This window comes from Columba livia, chromosome 2 (assembly GCF_036013475.1).
Source record: "Columba livia isolate bColLiv1 breed racing homer chromosome 2, bColLiv1.pat.W.v2, whole genome shotgun sequence".
Taxonomy (NCBI): Eukaryota; Metazoa; Chordata; class Aves; order Columbiformes; family Columbidae; genus Columba; species Columba livia.
Genome location: NC_088603.1, coordinates 123,594,805 through 123,615,006, shown reverse-complemented (window position 1 = coordinate 123,615,006; position 20,202 = coordinate 123,594,805).

Below are 20,202 nucleotides of genomic sequence, written 5' to 3'. Positions count from 1 at the left end.
ACAGCAGCAAAAAATGGTCTAGGCTGTTGAACTGTGCTTGAGTATGCTTACTTTTGGAAGGGCACTTCTGTAAGCCTGGGAGCTCATACTGGAAAAAACGTCATGATCTTTATCTCTTGTTTTTTAATAGGAGATCTACTGAGGAACCAGGTAGTGCTCCCATGGTGTATTTAACTTTGCCACTACCACTGCAGTTTTTCATTACTGGGGATGCTAGGAACAAACGTGTATGATACATGAGTTCTCTAAATTAAGTTAGTGAGGGTTTACGAACTATTATCTGGGTGTAACAGATACAATAAAACACACAAAAGGCAATTTCAGAGCAAATACTGTAAAAAATTAGCTCAGGAGAAAAGCCAAAAATGCATTGAGTTTATTCAAAGGCCAAAACAGACCACACCAATTATCTCCAGGATTCAAGCTAAGCCAAAATAACTTAGTGGAACCTTTTCAGAACGATCAAAAATATTGTTGCAAACATCCTACAGACAGAAAGGTGAGAAGGCCACTAAATCTAGTGATTCTGGCTCCAAATCTGCTTCCCATGTGACACTCCTTCAAATGCTCTGTCTCTGTAGTCGGAGGTGGTGAGGTCTGGTCTCTACCATTTTGGTAGAAAGAGGGATCAGATCTCTGTGATACCATGGCAAGCACAGTATAATGTGACCTGAATAGCTGGGGAAGTAAAAGCATACTGCTATACCACAGTACGCATGTCAGGTACCACAGCATCACAGTGAGGGGCTTACTCCCTCATATTAATGATGCCATCTAGCTTTACCTTCCCACCGCAGTGCTGCTGCTGTACTGTTTCCAGTACTGGAGATGGCTCATTCAGTACTAGATTTCGGATCTTGACACTGCACTGAATAGCAGCGGAAGTATGATCTTTCTAATACAGAAAGAATATTATATGATGGAAAACTAATGAGAGGTGAAGTAGGAGGCAGTTGCAGCTCAAAAGCACTAGCAGATATCATGTTTTAAATTTCTTACTTTTCAGGTGCCAAAAAAGACTGTCACAGTTTAACATGAGCTAGCAATCTAAACCATGATAGCCTCTTGCTCATTTAATAAAATAACAAAATAACACTAATATACCACTAATAATACATATTAAATGGAAATAGAATATAAAATAAAAAACACATAATGCAATTCCTCGGGAACTCCATCCACATCAAGCAACCAGTCCTGGGAAGAGAGATAGCACCCTGTTCCAGAACAACTGATCCTGGAGGAAGAGAGAAAAAGGCAGGAAGGCACAGAGGCCTCTGCAAAAGAGCAGAATGGAAAAAGGCCAAAGTAAAGGAACTCTTCAATGGAACTCAACTGAAAGAGGGCAGAACTGAAATGGATGTTGGTCTCCATCTCCCTAGTAGGAAAATCTCAGCTCTCCTTAAATATGAAGCATGATGCTAGTGGCATGGAATGTTCTTATTGATCAGTCTGTGTGTCAGTCAAGGTCTGTCCCATCTATGCCCCCCTTCCCAGCTGCCTCACACCTGTGGGCAGAGAGCTCAGAAAGGCCTTGGTTCCCATACAACAATTAGTATAACCGTAAGCTCTTACATTCTCTTTGTTCCAACTCAAAGACACTGGAAAGTTACTAGAAGAAAAACAATAGCTGCCCTGGGGTGTTATCTTCTTATTCCCAAACTAAATCCAAACAACGACTGTGCTAGCTATGAAAAAAAAAATCCTAACTGCATGAAGAAAATTAACTCTCTTTCACTCAAACCAGCACAACAGCTCTCTCTGACACGAGTTGTGTTTTGTTACACGAGATCAAGGGCCACTAGTTGTATTTGCCTTTCCCCTTAGATACACAGCAATTACAGAAACAATGGGATGCTGCTGCTAAGTCTGGATGTCCTGTGAACCACTGCAGAAGGCTTGTGCATAGCAGAATGCTGCCTGATGCACAAGTGGGGGGCTCCTTCTCTTTCCATGTTCAACCACCTCCTTCTCTACTATTCTGTGGCTCTTCATCGCACCTCTAAGGGATATTACTCGATATCATTGAGTGAAAGAGACAAATTCCTACACTCTTCTCACTCTGACCCCTGTACTTCGGTCGTATGAAAATGAGTACCTGTCAGCTTCCAACTTCTGAACTCAAAATAAACCTGAAGAAATGTAATTCTTCATTTTCCACTAGAAGTGTCATAACTACATAACTACTGAAAATTTAAGACATTTGAATTAATCAATCATTTCTGACCTTTAGGTTTCATCAAAAAATCCAAAATTCTGATTCTTCACCTTTTTCATCTTACAACAAGATCACATTTGTGAGATGAATAATTTATTTGCATTCATTGTAGCATATTTTTTGCAAACATTCTGGAATCATTCATTTATCACATGTAATACAGTTATGTCACGTCACATTTTAAAATCATCACTTTAAGAACTTAATTCGCAAACACTTTTGCACTTTACAATTTAGTCATATAAGTAGTCTATTTGAAATCAACAATACTAACCTTCCAAGTATTAGCTAAGATGAATCACAATATCAGGCCAGATGATTTATCTTAAACTTGTATACCATTCATGTTGGAGCTGTATAAAACTGTTCGAATTAGCCTACAAGCTCCTGAGGGCAGGACACATATCTTTGTCTACATTCCTGGAGTGTGGAGAGACAGTTCGCTCCTGATAAATAATAAAATACAATTACCTAACTATAGGATGCAGAAATTTGCAAGGAAATGAAATTTCAGGTTGTCTGTAGAGAAATGATCAAAAAACACATTTCAAGAAATGAAAGGTGGAGGACAAAAGAAGCAATTGTTTTGCTTTACCAAATCCTGGGGTCAGAGGTTCAAAGATGGGCTTTGTCAAATTAATTCAATTTCGTTAGCATGGCATTAAAGTGAACTGTGAAGATTCTAGGGATTAATAGTAAAGAAATGGAAATCTTCTTCTATTTTTAATAAAATGAGATAAAAACTTTTCAGGTTTGTACCATTCCCTTTTGCTAAAGATAAGAATTCTGCTTTCCTAGCTGTCTGTAATCAAGATGATGTGACCCTTACTGGATTAATATCTCCCTCTTTTCCTTACTAATCTTCTCTAATAGCAAAGGAAGATATTTTGGGGCATAAAAAACCACTCTAGGGGGTTGGAACTGGTCATAAGAAAGAGTAAAGTCATTAAGGCAAGGTATATAGATGTGTTAAAATCTTACACGCAAATTCATAATCATGGCATAGGAAAGGCACTTTTTTTGTTCCAGTAATATGGTTTTTCACTTAATTATTTCTTTGCTAAACACACTGCAATACACTGCTGTAAAATTTATATGGAAACCTGCCAAAAAAAGCCATACACCAAAGCCAACTCAAAGATATATAAAAAATATCTCTCAAAATCAGCTGCCTCTCATGTCCCAGGAAATTATTCATCCTGAGAGAAAACAGTAGATTTTAGGTGCTACTGTCTTTTAGCATTTCCACTGGGGATAACAACAAAATTCCTGTTGGAAATGAAAAGATGGTTTCCTGGTAATAGCACAGAGCAGTCTATTTTCACAGTAGCATTGCTTTCTTACCCAGTTTCACTCACTTTTTGACTTTATAGAACTCCCTGTTTAAGACTTGTCACTGTTTTTATCTTTATAACCATATTCCCTAGAAATATGCTCAGGAAATCTACTTTTCTGCCATAAACAACTATGTAAGTTGTCATGGGTCTGGAATTAAGTTAGATTTCTGTTTTATTTTATCTTGCTCATTTTTCTACTTAGAAAGACCTGCTATTTTTCCTATCTCAGAATCTTTGGATGTATTAAGGGTTGGGCTTGGATGGACTTCATCCATGCTCTGTGTTTCTCCTCAGATGTTAAAATCAACACCGTTTCTTCTGATAAGGTCAAAATTAGACAACTTCCACACATCTGCTGTGCTAACAACTTTCAGCAAGCATTTGTGACCAAAGAGTGGCCTACAGAACTGGGGCAAAAGGAAGACATGGAATCCCAATCATGATTTAAGAAGAGGAAATTGCTATTGTAATTAGTGCTATAACTAAAATTTTCTAAAATCATACCAGCTTTCAGATCATAGATATTTGACAAGCTAGCCAGTGTGAAATCAATGCAAGACAGCAGGCTGACTCATACGAGGCATAAACACATCCATGACTTTCCATTCAGATTTGACCAGTGCAGAAATTTACCTTCAAAGTAATTTGCCTTTTCTTGGAGACAAGGGGAAAGTGGATTTCTGCAAGAAGTGGGTGAGTCAACTCAGCTTTTTCATAGATTTATTCATAGATCCATGTGTGAGGCCAGAAGGGACTATTAGATAGTCTAGCCTGACCTCCTGTAAATCATAGGTCACTAAGTTTCATTCAGCTTCCTCTGAATAAAACCCAACAGTTTTCTGTTTTGCTAAAATGCTTTTCTTGCTCAGGAATGAGATCTTTATTTGAAGACATGCAGAGACAGAAAAGCCAACATTCCTCTGAAGGTTTGGTTCTAATGATTTATGATATTCTTTAAGAAGCATTTGTGCTTTCTTTTTAATTGGAATTTTGCTTACCATTTTGTTCCTGTTATGCCTTTTTCTGTTATATTAAATTACCTATTAGTATCGACTGTTTTCTCCTCAGTGCTAAGGTCTGTGACCAAGATCTTTGAACTGTCTCTTTATTAAGGTGAAGAAATCAGACTCTTTAAATATCTCGCTGTGAGGTATCTTCTCAAGACGTAGAATATTTTTGCATTCTAGTTTCGCCCCTCCAATTTCTGTCATTTTCTGAAGTGTGGTATTAAGGATTAGTTTCCTATTAACCTCACTAGAACTGTGCACCAGGATCTCACCTAACTACTCTAATTACTCTTCCCATTTTTTATCCCCATATCATAAGCAGCCCTTCCTTCCATACCACCTGCAAACTCACAAGCAACCACATATGCACTATATTTTCACAGTTTTACAATATGTAGATCTGTCCTCTAGTTCTCTCTCCAATCTTCTTCCTTGTCTTTGAATGTATAACTTTGCATGTAGTTGTATTAAAACTACAATTAAAAAAAATATATCTCATCCAGTATGTCCATGAGACCAAACTCCACCTACACAACAGGTTCTAAGAGCAAAAGCAAAATGATGGTGGTTATAAATAAAACTACAGAAGACCACGTCAGCTGCTGCATGTAATAAATATCATCAGTATAATTCTTCTTAAAGAATTCATAAATTATACACTTACAGAAACATAGACAGCTCTGTTGGGATTGCGTGTCAAGAATTTGGTAGCAGGGGGCCACAAGGATGGCTTCTGTGAGAAAGCTGCTAGAAGCTTCCCCCATGTCCAACAGAGCCAATGGCAGATGGCTCCAAGATGGACCCGCTACTGGCCAAAGTTGAGCCCATCAGTGACAATGGTAGTGCCTCTGTGATCATGTATTTAAGAACGGGTGGGGGAAAAACTGCAACTGAAAGAGAGGAGTGAGAATATGTGAGCGCAACAACTCTGCAGACACCAAGGTGGGTGAAGATGGAGGGTGAGGAGCTGTTCCAGGCACTGGAGCAGTGATTCTCCTGCAGCCTGTGGTGCAGACCATGGTGAGGCTGACTGTCCCCCTGCAGCCCATGGAGGACCCTGTGCTGGAGCAGGTGGATGTCTGAAGGAGGTTGTGACCCCATGGAAAGCCTGCGCTGGATCAGGCTCCTGTCAGGACCTGTGGAGCTATGGAGAGAGGAGCCCAGTATGAAGCAGGTTTGCTGGCAGGACTTGTGACCCTGTGGGAAATCCACACTGGTGCAGTCCCTTCCTGGAGGACTCCGCTCCACAGAAGGAACCCCACAAGAGAACTTCATTAAGAACTGTAGCATGTAGGAAGGACCCATGTTGGAGAAGTTCATGGGGGATTGTCTCCTGTGGGAAAGACTCCACTCTGGATAAGGGGAAGAGTATGAAGATTCCTCCTCCTGAGGAGAAAAATGAAGCAGAGACAATGTGTGATGAACCGGCAGCAACCTCCACTCTCTCTTCCCCTGCTCTTCTTGGGGGAGGAGACAGAGAAATCAGGAGTGAAGTTGAGCCTGGGAAGAACGGAGTGGTGGGGTGAAGATGGTTTAAGATTTGGTTTTATTTTTCATTGCCCTATTCTGATTTAATTTGTAATAAATTAAATTAAATTACATTAATTTCCCCAAGTTGAGTATGTTTGGCCTGTGAGGTTAATTGGTGAGTGATCTCGCCTTGTCCTTATCATGACCCATAAGCCTTTAGTTATATTTTGTCTTCCATGCCCAGCTGAGAAAGGGAATGACAGAGGCTTTGGAGGGCACGTGGCATCTAGCCAAGGTCAACCCACCACAGCATTCTCATACCAAAACAAACAGAAAAGCAGCATCTAAATTGACCTGCAAATACATGCAGATTACTGGGGGCTTGTTTGAACTTCATCCAGTCTATGTGGTGTTGGTTTCCTCTTTCTGAAAGTTCCAGCCTCAAAAGAAGACAGACACATTTCATATCATGATATGCAGCTGGGATGTGCATGGGATGCATGGTGAACCCAGGAGCTTGAAAACACAGTCAGACTCACAATTTTGGACATTTATAATGCTGTCCAAACACCCTGAATTAGTATGCTAGCCATGCATGCCTTTCTATGTCTGTGATTGTTCCTTCCATAAGTACTTTTAAAATTAGCATTTCACAGTTATTTACCAAGCTTAAGTCCATATGATATGGATAGACTGTTTTCTTGGCCAGCTTTATTTCTATCTCTGCTCATTGGTTTGAGAAATATCCAGCTCAGATCATATTTATATAATATTTGAATCAACATTCTCTCTGATATGCACAAAGCAGCTAATTTTAAAGACCAAGTCATTTCACCATGATTGTCTGGTGCTTAGATAATGCTAAGAATTGGTAGAAATGATAGAAAAATCGGTCCTGAGACACCTAGACAGTCAGCTTTGAAAAAAAGGGAGACTTTCAGGAACACAAGGAATAGCTCTTCAATTTAGTGGAATTTTAGATGCAGCAGTTTCAACTTCTTGTTTAAATGTCCCATATAAAGAACAGCATTCTCCACCTTCCACTTGACACATCAAAAATGTGTCACTTTTTGGATTTTCTCATTCTTTTATTAACCTCTTGGCAATGTGATTTATCTTGTGCTTTGTTTCTCATGAGAGTTTCTGTTGCCATTTGCTCTGAGTTTTCCTCTAAAGATGCCCTTTTCATTCAGTTTCTCCTATTTACCTCTCCTACTTCTAAAATGCTTCAGTTGTTTGTTTTTATGGTCATACTTACAAATGCCTAAGGAAAAAGAATGATAACCTATTTCCACTACAGGGAAGTGATAAGTCTTGCAAGACTGTAAGCAGATTCTAAAACATATTTGGTTTTTCATGACCTTTTCACTTTTAAAAAAGTCTTAGTAATACATTTTTTCAGTTTTACTTTTTTTTTTTTTTTGCATTCTTTACCTTTCTGTGTCAATTCAGAATTCAAGAAATTTGAGTGGGTTATGGATATGAGAAGTTTGAAAAATCTCCGTTGAACTTCGTGAGTGGAATTACCCAATCTTTCTTTGTGTCCTGAACAGTCAAAAAATATAATCTGACTGAACTCTCAAAGTCTGAAATGAAAGAAAATATGAACATTGTCTTACAAGTGTGCCTTGAAGCATGGGACCTCATCTGTTTTTAAGTGCTAAAACAAAGAATTATGTTCCAAAGACACTGATGATTTAGGAAAACAGCATGTCTGTAAAACTAATGTCAGCCAGGGAGCATGTCAAAAGATAACTTAGCCAGAGAACAAGAGTGACCACAGCTACCCCACTCTTCACTGTGTGAGGCTTCCTTCATTCTGGATCATCCTCTCTTCTAGACGCTTGATGGGGTGGCCATTGGGGTCAGCACCATTTTTGACACTGACTGCAGCTGGAATGAGTGCTGAGCTGAGACCATCTCTGCTAATGCTGACATTCACAGTCGTGGCCTCACTTCACATGAGCTTCTCAAAAGTGTAGTGATTGTGCTGCCCTCTCCTCAGTGGTGGGCTTTACTAAGAGCTGACCCATTCAAGGTCATGACAGTCACCGGCTTTGAGATAAGCCTGATACTTTGTCACATATGTCAAGACGTTACTTGTTCATGTGGATTTACAGGTGCATTGATGCCATAGAAACAACAGTGTTCTAACTGTGTTTAGAGCTCAGAATAAGGCCTTGAAAGGAGACTGAAATTAACTGTCTCATACATACTTCAGGGGGACCTACACATACAAGATAGAGGCACAAAGTCAGTTTTAAATAACACAAAAGCCATTAGCATTCAGTGTTGCATTGAGTGAAACAGAAGAAAAGGTGTTAAATCTTGTCTTGGTACCTTTATTTCTAGCTTGTCTACTGCTGAAGTTTACCCAGTGAGATGACTTTCTCAGAGGCCTTTGTATATTGTAATAAACTGTTTCTGCCTTTATCTGACTGCTAGAGCTCAGATAGGAATGAAACTGCCCAATAAATGCATTAGACTTTGAATGTGCTGTCAACCTTCACTCCATTCAGCAGAGACTTTTCACGATTTTTTTTTTGTTTCATTATAGCAACTGCATGTGGGATCAACCAGGTTTTGTATTTTTCCCAGCAATCACTCTAGGACTATTGGATTGTTTTACTTTCCTCTTGTTAGAAATAGCAGCCATAACATCTGTCTTTGTGATACTATTTTGGTATATTCATTTTTTCTATATCTTTAAATGTACCACCCATCTAATCCAATTACCTTTTAATTCAGGAAATTCTACTGCAGCTTAAAGAATAGAAAAATTATCCTCACACAGTCAGAAGAGTGTGCTTTTTTATTACAAGAAAACAAACAACTGGCCTATATCAAATGTGGTCAACTATATTACTAAAAATCAAAATAACTACTTTAGAATTTTAAATGAGCTTATAATTCTGCATAAAAATGATTTAAAGTAATTTTAATAAATATTTTGCCAGTGTGGGCAGGTATAACTCTGCTTGTCAGCACATCTGTATTTTTCTCTCATCTAATAAACTAGCTAGGACAGTGCAGCAAAAGAACATTATAATATTAACAATGTTGCTGGAAAGCTCTGTGCTTTAGAATGAATTAACTTTCACTGCACTGCAGAACATACAAAGTGAAATTGGCTCAGCTCAGAATAGCAAGTTTAACCCCTTAGGAGCTGCTAAGCTCTTCTTATGTCTTGACAATGGTTTTTGAGAAGCCCTGGTGTGGGAATCATGGAGGTAGCTGACATATTTGGCAAATTCGGAAAAAAAAATGCCTAGGAAAAATCTGAGAAAACATTTTTACTTTATGCAACAAAAAAAATGTTGCAACTTTGCATTCCAGGGCACGTGCCAAGAGACAGCAGTCAGGTTCCAGAAATACCAGGGGGTTAATGTTGTGGGAATAGAACTGAGACGTGTATCTTCTTGTCCGAATATTCATTCACATCACCAGAAAGAACAATCCTCTTCCACAGTTGCATCCAGATTTTGATTTTCCTTCTCTTAAAAATTTATCAGCTAAATGACTGAAGAATGAAAAAGAATGAAAAGATGACTGAAAATCTGAGAGCTGATCAGGATTGGTCCCTTTCTGCAGTGTCCACGTAGAAAGCTTTGTTGGAGAAGGATTCATCATCCCACTGACTTCCACAGACATTTTTCGTCCTGGGGGTGACAATATTGTGTGGGGCAGCTGGTTTTGTGATATGGCCAGGAAAGCATGAACTGGGATCACTTAGTGCCTTTTGCACAGGTCATAAACCAGATTACAATCTTTTATTAATACCATACCAGACCACAGTCAGTCTAGAGATCTAAAAGAGAAACATTCTGGAAACCAGATTTTTTTTTTCTCCAAAAACCAAAATAAATAATCAACACTGCAACAAAATGTATAGAAAGTATATTTTTTCTGTTTCTACTGTGGAAGGAATTTCCTGGGATTTTGGGGGGCTGGAAAGACTGAGGGGTTATGATTATACATGATATCTATTTTACACATTTCCTGGTCAAAAACTGCCAAATCCACACAGGAGTTAATTTTCTTCTCTACACTTTGAACTGCTAATTTTCTCCCTTTTACAGTTAAAGTGCCATGGGAAATCTAGAGAGAATGATATGTTTAATACTGCTGAGTTGCTGCTCAGCTTTAAGGTTTGCTGTACTGTGTGTTTGTGGTTTTTTGTATTTTCAAATACCCATAGAAGAGTAAATATATTCTAATGTGATACTTTTTACTTAGTCCATTCACTTAAGAAAATTAAAGCAGCCAAATGTAAATGTGAGAAGGAAAAATAGAAACTCACTTGATAAAGTGAGTTGCAAAGAAACTCTAGTGCATCAAGTACTGAAGAGTGAAAAGAGACAAGTGAATCCCAGTCTTTATCATTCTTGCTAAAACCTCCAGTTGTACAATTTTCTACCGTATTTTTTTTCTTAGCCAGCTCACAGCCTTACTATACTTACCAAAATTCAAAATTTTTCATGCTCCATTGGTTTTACATTTCGAGAATGTCTCTCACATCCAAACAAAACAATCTCTCTGCTCTGCTACCATGGGCCAAATTAAAGGACTACTAGTCCTGCTATGCCTGTCAATAAAGCCCTTGATCTTCTCTTTGCTGTCTGTTTCTATCTCATTTTTTACATGTTAAACACCTACTTTGCTGAAATAATTCCTTGGAGAACTTGTCTGATTAATTTGGTTACTAATTTTGAGATCTGTTCTCCATGACTTAACTAGATCCACTTGTGACTCTACTTTGTTCCTTGTCATACACAAATGGCCCACTCTGAAAGTAGTAAAGCTTTTTGTTGGATCAGCTTCATATAGTGGTAGATAAGTTCTGCTTTTAACAGCATGTGAGATGTGTCTATCCTAGACATGTACGAGTATATGTGCATATGCATGTAAATACACATACAAGGAACAGAATGTGCAAGAGCCTAATATATGGAAGTATAAATATACAAGAATTATTTAAAATGGCAAGATGCCATATCTCGCAAAAAAATTTTCATTGGGTCTATGAAAATGCATTCTACCCACTTTTAATTGGAAAACAGAAATCATTATTCCCTTTCTCATACTTTTTATTCTCTTCCTTACTCACTTCATTTACTTTTCCTGTCTTTATGCCAAATGAAAAAGAAATTGATTTTCTCTGAAAGTAGTACAAATTCTCCTTTATGCCTATATCAGTATGCCCTCAAGAAAAGTCCTTAACTTATTTCAGTCATGCATGACAAAATATTGGTAATTTATACTACACTCAGATTGGATAAGGTGCTGTAGATGTCTTCCTAGAAGAGCTTAACCACAAGTGAAGTTACAAAGAAAATACTGAGAAACTGTATTTTCTCAGGGAAATGCTGTGATGGAAGAATCGTCTACCTCCATATCTTCTGGAATAGTCTTAAACAGAACAGTTGCTAATGTCACAACAGGAATGTCATGCAAGAATTATTTCAACACTGTATCTTACCACAGGAAGTCTCAAATACAGTCCAAGTTTAAAAAGCATGATTAAAAATACTTGTGAGTGGCTCCAGTGTCTATCTGTTATCACTATCGTTGCAACAACAAATATTCACTATTGGAATGAAGTTCATAAGAATCAAAAGAACTAAGAAAAATGGAAAAGCTTACTGATTGCATTAGTATGGGACCTGAAAAATTTAAGGAATGGTGAAGCAGAAGGGATCAGCTCTGATCTTCCTGAGGGGAGGCTGTGTGATCCAGGTCCTGCTTCTGTGAAGGTATGTACATAGACTTCAATGCCCCTTCTTACAAGATTAAGTTTGGGTTTGAGTCATAAACTCTGAAGGAGCTACAGATGATTTATGTAAGTGTATGTCTAATTGGAATTCAGCTCGTTACTACATTTTTGCTAATGACCCTGGAGATCATGTTGTCCTCTAGTCATGTGCAAATAACATGATTATACAAAATTATATAATAGTTAATAATAATTGAACTTTTTTTTTTTTTTTTTAATCTCATCACCTCTGTAGCCACATCTTCGTAGTATTTGCTTAACTTTTTTTTTTCTGAAATAATTTTATTACTTTATAATGCAAAATTATGACATAAGTAAAGAAAGCCTACTTTATTTTGTAAGCAAAATCTTGGTCTTAAGAACAAAATAATTGCTGAAGTAATTGTAGATTTTCACCTGTCTCTGGTGTTTTCATCTTTCTTCCCATATCCTTTTCTAACCCCATTCTCTGCTTCTCAGTTTAACCCTTTTTAAGTTCAACCGTAGGAAACTCCAAGGTGCTGGTTAACAACAGACTTGAATCAGTCATAGGATTAGTGTTGCATTTGCCAAAGATTGCAACAGCTGCTCTAAACACATAGTACCCTTAAAAACTAACCCTCATCAATGAAGACTTCAAACACCAGAATTTAGTCAATTAGATGACAGATGAAAGGATTACCTTATATTTTATTAGATACCTGTGAGTAACTGTTATTTCTGATCCTTATTGACTTTCTGATTTATATCTTCCATCTCAGAAATGCTTCTTATGCTGTTGTTCCAAAGAATCTTCTTATATATTTGGTGTTTACATATTGTTGGTGATTGACTGGGCACACAGTTGTCAGTCACTAGCATTTATGTCTCCTCAAGCCATAAAAATATTGTTCTTTTTTAAACACTGACTTTTGAGGAGAGCTGAAGATATTTCCATTGTGGAAGTAGAAAAATACTGACAGAAGTGAATTGTTCTTCATTCCAGCTGATCTATTTCAGCCTTAGACAAAGAGCTATTGGGAAATCCATGTGGGTTGAGATGGACTTTTATATTATGGTTCCTGTATACATTACAGATTTCATATTTTTATCTTCTTTGGCATCATTTATGTCTGCACAGGGTAGACCTTGTGAGACAATGATTTTTCTTAGTGTTCAGATGGGCTCTGTGGATCATACTGTTCCCGAACAGTGCCTAACAATTGTATAATATACACAGATGATTCTTATATGCTACAATTGCATGTAAATATTCCTATTTCTTTTAAACTCTTGAGAATGTCTACTTTTGTTTTGCTTTATTTATTTGTTTATTTATTTTTAACCATCTATCTAAAAGTATTTTTCATTTTACCTTATTTAGTATTTCATCATTTTGAATTCTCCCCTCCCCCCCAAAAAACAAACAAACAAAACAGTCAGGACACAAAAATGAGGACAAACAAACAAATTTCCAACCTCAAGAAAATACGTCATTTGAGAGAAAAGGTATGAGGTATGGAAATTGCTAGTTTAATTGGTCACTTATCTAAATCCAGAATCAAGGCTTCTAAAAAAATATTCATATTAATGTTAATTTGCTGTGTGTGATCTTTCTTTTCTTGAATGTGTGCAAAAGTTCAGGAAGGAGAAAGACTAGGAACAATGTCAATGTCACCACTTGGAGAATAACAAACTTTCTAGTTTGACTTCTTGCCCTGAGGATGCACTGGAATCTAAGGGCTCCTTCCTTGTAGGTTTGATGGCAATCTGCATTTTCATGAACTGTCAGACATGATTGCCAAAGGTGATGATATTATGGCAATGAAATTATGACAAAAAGATGACAAAAAGATTTGATTTTGTGTTAGAAATCTTCATACGCATTGTCAGAAAATGTGAAGAATTTGAAACTATAGGCAATGAGAACAGATATAAAATTTCTAACCTAAAATTTGCAACTGTGTGACATTACCTGTTTATTTTGCATCATCATGTAAAATCTCAGCAAAATAAACACTATCTCACAGAGCTATTCTGTAAATATTGCCTTTTAAAATGGCTACCTGAAATAACTTGGAGTCTAGGACATCTCCTCCCGATCATGTCTATCAAAGCAAATAATAAGCAGAGCTCTTGCTGTGCCACTTTTTCCATTATGCTTCTCAATGAAGAAGCAGAATAAATTTCTCAAGATATGAGAAAAATGGAACATATTTATTTAGGCGGACCTTGGATTCACTTATAAAGTACATATTTTTGAAAATGTTAAATTGTTTGAGAGACATGAACTGAGAATAACAGCTTTTATTTTCTAAACACCAATTACATATGAGTGAAAAATGTGTATCTGTGTAACTCCAAGAATAGGCTTAATTTTTTGAAGGATCACACAGATAAGCACTTCAAGGAAAGGTACAGATGGTTGCATGTATGTCCTGCAAAATCATGGATGTTATAACAAAGGCCAAATCCTTTGACAGAAGTATCTGCTTGTTCCTGTACATATATGTCTATCTTTATGTTGGCTTAGAGTTCTGCAGACATTAAGAACCCAGTTGCACATAAGGGCATGGCAGAAATAGGTGCATCCATTAAAAGGCATTGCAGTATTTGTACTGTAAAATACAAAAATTCTCTTAAATTGAATTAAATCTTTTGAAACACCCATAAATACTCCTGTTTTATTTTGAGAAAATAATTTTAACATGGGTCTGATCTTCAGCAACACATACTGGCTGGTGTGGCTGTGTTTTGTTCTGGTTTCTTGGTTCCCAATTCTTCTGGCAGAAAATCTGTGCCTGATTTCTGAACTTAGAGACACTGGCAGATACTCCTGCCTAGCTTGTTAAATCAGCTTCTGAATAACAGCTGACTTCACATTTTAAGCATCAATATGTAACCACGTAGCTGAAATCAGAATCAAGTGTCTTCAATCAAAAATGTGAAAAATAAGAAAAAGCAGTCGTTCCCCCACCCTCCAGCTTTCTGGCTGCCTGCCATTTTGTGAAGATATTTCAGTCTCTGCAGCTCAGTCCTTTTTTTATTCTAATGCCTCCTTGTGCAAATGCTTCTTCTCATGTGTCTTTTTCTTTGCTGCCGGCATAGTGCACCTGTTTGAAAGGAACACATTACTTTTTTTTCTTTCTTGCTTTCTTTTTTTTTTTTTTTTTCCCAGTTTCCCAACTGCTAGCCCTTTTGGCAGAAATCTGTCTCCAACAGCTGAGAAAGTAGAAAAGCTAAAGCCCTTTTTCTACTTAGAGAGCTACCTTTAGGTCTGTGAAGGGCCATAAGGCGCTACTGGAACTTGCTTCCCTTAGATTCTTACTCTGAGGCTGGAATTTCCCTGGTAGTAGAGCTTCCCAATTGTGTAATGAGAGGGATATGTTTCTGAGAGACACTCAGTCAAGGGCATGTATAACCTTTTTCTTGCCCACCGCTTAGCTTTTCAACTTTGTCATCACTCCTTATAAAAATATGGATCTATTCCATATTGCAGAATTTGATATACTCATTTCTCTTCTACCGAGTTCAAACCTATATGGCATTTGCTTCCTGCTGACACCTCCACACCAGGAATTTCTTCAGCAAAGTAACCAAGACTCAAAGAGAAACACGTACCATGTTCTTTGCTCCTTGTGCTCACATACCTAAGCCCTGTTTCTTAAATCAGAGGCCCAGAGAATCCTCTCGTGAAGATCAGGAAATCCTACCTCCAGTTCAACCTGCATGTTGAAGAATTTCCTATTCTGGTAGTCACTGGAATGAATCACTCCTCAATGCTAGATACCTGATAGCAGTAATGCTCCCTAAATTTATCCATATCCCTTTGGAGTACAAATGTCAAGATACAGTGCTTCTGCCTTCTGTGCCACCAGGAATAAAACTGGTGAAGTTTGGGCATAGTTAGCAATTTTGTAGGTGGTTCAAGAGGCTGATCAGAGTCCTGTTCACGGTCTCATACGTCTTCTGGCTCTGAAGGGATGTCAGGTGGAAAACAGTGGTAAAAACTTATTCCAGTTAATAAAAAAGATGTGGTTTTGAATGCACACACAAAACTTCTTTTGAGTAAGAAGGTATAGTTTCATCTGGTCACTCTCAGCTTATTTGTGCATGCTGAACAAATACAAGCTAGATGACATTTATATTGGTTGGCAATGAGTTTGTGAGACAAAAGAAAAACAAAAAGTACACTCATTTTTCACTGATATGACACAACTTGCTTTCCCTTCTGTCCTGTTTGATGTCTGTTGTTTTGTTCTTCTCTCTGTCTATTCTTTATATTATGTTCCTACATTAGTTGTAGGTTTTTCAGTGCATTTTATTATATCTTAGCCCAGGCAGAATGAATTTTAGCATGGTGCCCCCACAAAAGATATACGAAGCTGCCTCTGTGAAAGATGGCTGCTTCCAGATGTGAGTATAGTGCTAGTGCAGCCACCTCTGTGTTTTAATTTTTTATAAACATGTGGTTTCCATTTTGGTAAATTCTACATGTCAGTCAGTTCAAAAGATGTGATACTGTCTTGGCATATCTCCAGCCCAAGGGCAAGAGAAAGTGTTCTGATTATGCTGGGATTTGTTCAGCTCTTCTTTAACCTGCAACACATCAATGAACTATGTATACATGGTAAAATCCAGATTAGTCACTGTATTATTTTTAGGTGGTTAATATCCTGAAAACAAACCAAACCAACCAACCAACCAGCCAACCAAATAATATCTTCAATACTTACTTATGGAAAAAAGAAGAATATGCTTTTCTAGCCCATGCTAAAAATGACATTCCATTCCATCAAGAAGTATTTAAATTAGGCATTGCCAAAAGTAACAATGCATTGAAATTAATTGAAGTTAGTGAATATTCATCACTGGAGGCTTTTCAGAATAAAGATAAGGAAATCAGATAGACCTGATGCTGTTTTGGAAGAGGAGGGTAGAGTAGATATGGTCTCAACTTCTGTAGGGTTACTGATGGTGGAGAAAAAGCAATTATCCTTTGGATGTTGCCTCAAGGCCTAGTCAGAAACTTGCTGTTTACCAAGTACCCCTGCAATGGATAGCGTGGGAAACCAGAAAGGTCATTTGGCATAAACATTCCCTACAAATTCTCACATGTATTGTTAAGGTACTCTGTTTGGTCTCTATAGAAACAGAACATATGAAGAAATGTAATACTTGAAAATACTTTTTCATGTGCACAAATGCCATCTTAAACAGAAGAGCCACTCAACTTGGTGGTGTATTTCCTTCTTAGAAAATTAGAAAGGAGATGGAGACAGAATCCTTGGGAACGCTCTCAGTTTGAAATGTGACCATTCCTCACTGAATCTAAAACATTAATGTTAGAAGGAAGAAGGGTGTAGTTACCATGAGCACATAAGCAAGAGACAGAGTAATGGGAAGAGGCAGCAGTCAAGGCAGGATTTTGTTGTATACATCACCAGTTGTCTCTGGTGACTGATGGATGTTTTGGATTGTCTATGTGACAGTGACTCACCCCTGTGATGCAGAATTTGACCTGTTATGGGGATACAGGGTTTTTAATTATATAAGGTGTTAACTTGTCTATACTTGCCAGTTTGTCCATGCATGGCTCATGAACGTGGTTCTACTCCAAACACAGGTGCAAGGGTAGATGTCCTGGAGAAACTTCACTCTGAGACCTTTTAAAGGTTTTTTTTTATAAACATTAGGAGTCAGTGTTGGGTTCTGGACATGTGTCCCCTTGGACATGCCCAATCCAGGCCCCTTTTTTGCAAGCAAAATTTAGCAGAGAGGCACTGCCTTAGGTGAATATATGAACCTTCCCAAACTTGTGCAATCAGCACCTATACACAATACTTGTTACACCATATTATCCACAGTAGCTCTCTTATCCATTTATTCATCTGACATTCACATAATCAAAATTGAGAATGATAGGAACATAAAAATATATTATACAAAGAGACACATTAAAGGGTGGGTGAGTATCCTTGGATATAAAGGTAAGAAAAGCTTTATCCTAAAGACAACTTTACCTTTTGAGTCCTAAAATTGGCGTGTATCCATGATAGACATGTGGTCAAATGTAAAATTAAGTCAGCAGCTGGATTCCAAACTTTCCTATTTCCACCACTTAAGACAAGAAGTTAATTACTTTTAGCTTTACTAGATGAATATTTTTCTATTTCTATTTTTAATTTTAAAAAATTCCTTTTTCTTCTTTCTTCTATTTTCTTCAGTTTGTACTATTACTTACTATTGTGTGATTTGTTTGTATTATAAAATCACCTGGGATATGTTCTTAAAGTTCAACAATGTAAGACTACTTACCTCAGATGACAACCACAGATAAGACTAGGATGGCAACTGCAGGAGCTTGGCTTGGTGTTTTGACTCTTCATCAAAAAAAACCCAAACAAAATTAGAGTCCTTGCTTCATTTTATGCTATAAAATAGGAGACTTATGAATTTCTGTTTTCAGACAAAAGGAAGCTACATTTTAAATGAAGGCAGACACTTTCCAGGAAAGAAAAAAAAAAAAAAAAAAAAGAATCTGTTTAATCAAAAATGCATCTTTCTGTCAAAGAAAATGTGTAGAAACTTTTCAGCCAGCTCACTTCTGTTTCCTACACATTCTCGTGGGATTTAAGTTCCTATTTCAAATAAAAGAAAGAGACCTGAAATACCCAAATAATACATTTCAACTTCCTATCATCTGTCAGTCAATTTTTCCTTCAGTTTTCTTTTACTGCAGTTGGTTTGTATGTTTCTACTTAGACAATCAAGAATAAGAAATAGCCAGAAATTCATCATCAATCTTTATTCCAGTGCAAAACAGTTTTGAATGGTCTGTAATTCCTCACAGGCACCTCTTTTTTATCAACACTTCAGTATATCCTAAAAAGCAACACCCTGATATGATACCTTCTGATTTCAGTGTTTATTTTTTCAGGAGAAAGCCCAAACATCTCAAGAAATAAAATGCAATATCTTCCCAACAGGGGGGAAATATTTTCATTTTCTTTCTAAAAGTAATACTCTTTTATATAACTTTTTTGTCAACTCAATAGATATAATGAAAAGGCAAATATATTGATTATATATTTTTAAGACAACTGTCACCACAGCATATTTGACTGTAGCTTTTGAACTTTTGTGTGTGATTTTGTATGTAGTTCTGTTGTGGATTAATAACTAATGGGAATGGTGGCCATGCACAAGCAGATCTTTATTTTTCCAGTTCACTTTATATTTCATCTGATCTTCCTGTCTTTACTCTGCTTTTAACACGTGCAATTTCATTTAGTCAACATTATACGAATGTTTATACTTGAAGAAATTGCCTGTTTCTCTTCTCATAGCTGTAGGTACCAATTTTTGTCTTATAGACCAGAATACTGTGGAATAAAAATTCTTGTCTATCGTGGTTGCAGCATAGAGATATTATATATTTTATTAATTCATAAGCTCAATACTTAATGAGTTTTCATGATACCACAACACCATTAAAAGTTTGTATGCAAAATGGACGCAACTGAGGATTTTACTCTTTGCTGATTTGATCAAGATGTAGCCTGTAACACCATGCACTCCCAATCCCCCTTTAAAGATATTAGCCACTTCAGAAAACAATTTTCTGTAACCAAGTGTCTTCTGGACTGGCTGTTGTTTTGCAGCCCACAGCCTCTAACTGAATCATTAACGGTAACTGATAAATGTGAGATCTTTGAATTTAATTCTGGGAGTTTGTATGATCCAAAGAAAGACCCTGCACTACAACCAATGTAACCTGAGGATCATAAAGCCCTGTGGTAAATTCTCTAGTGGCTGATGACTGTGCAACAAGAAAACATCCCAAAGTAGTTATGTGACACAAAAGCATGAGGACAGAATAACCTTACAGCTTTGTAATTTTAAAACAAATATTTCTATCAAGCTGCATTTTCCTTGGAGTCATGTTGTTCTGGGTTGCTAGCATCAAAGAAGAATCAAGTTCACACCATAACCTTCCCCTCCCTAGGGATGGTCTCCCTTCTCTAGCTGACTATTTTCACAAAATGAGTAGGAAATTACTGTATGTCAGTGGAGCTCTGCCAGCTGAAGTATGTTCAGCTGAGACTGGCCAACAGATTCAAAAGTAAGTAGGATCAGCTCACTGAAAATTCAACAGGGACAGGTGCAAAGTGCTACATTTAGCAAAGAATAATCAGCTGTCCACAGACAAGTTAAAGAATAGCTAACTAGGTAGCAAATGAAGAGCTACAGATTATCATTGGTAACCATTTCTAAACAATGCCTTATTATTAAAAAAATCAAATAACACACTAGAGTGAATAAACAGGAATATTGCCTGTAAGACAATCTTAAATACTTTCTCCACCTTAAGATAATTATGAAACCTTTGAAGAAAATCCAGAGAAGAGGAAAAAGAAGGATCAGAGTCTTTACAAC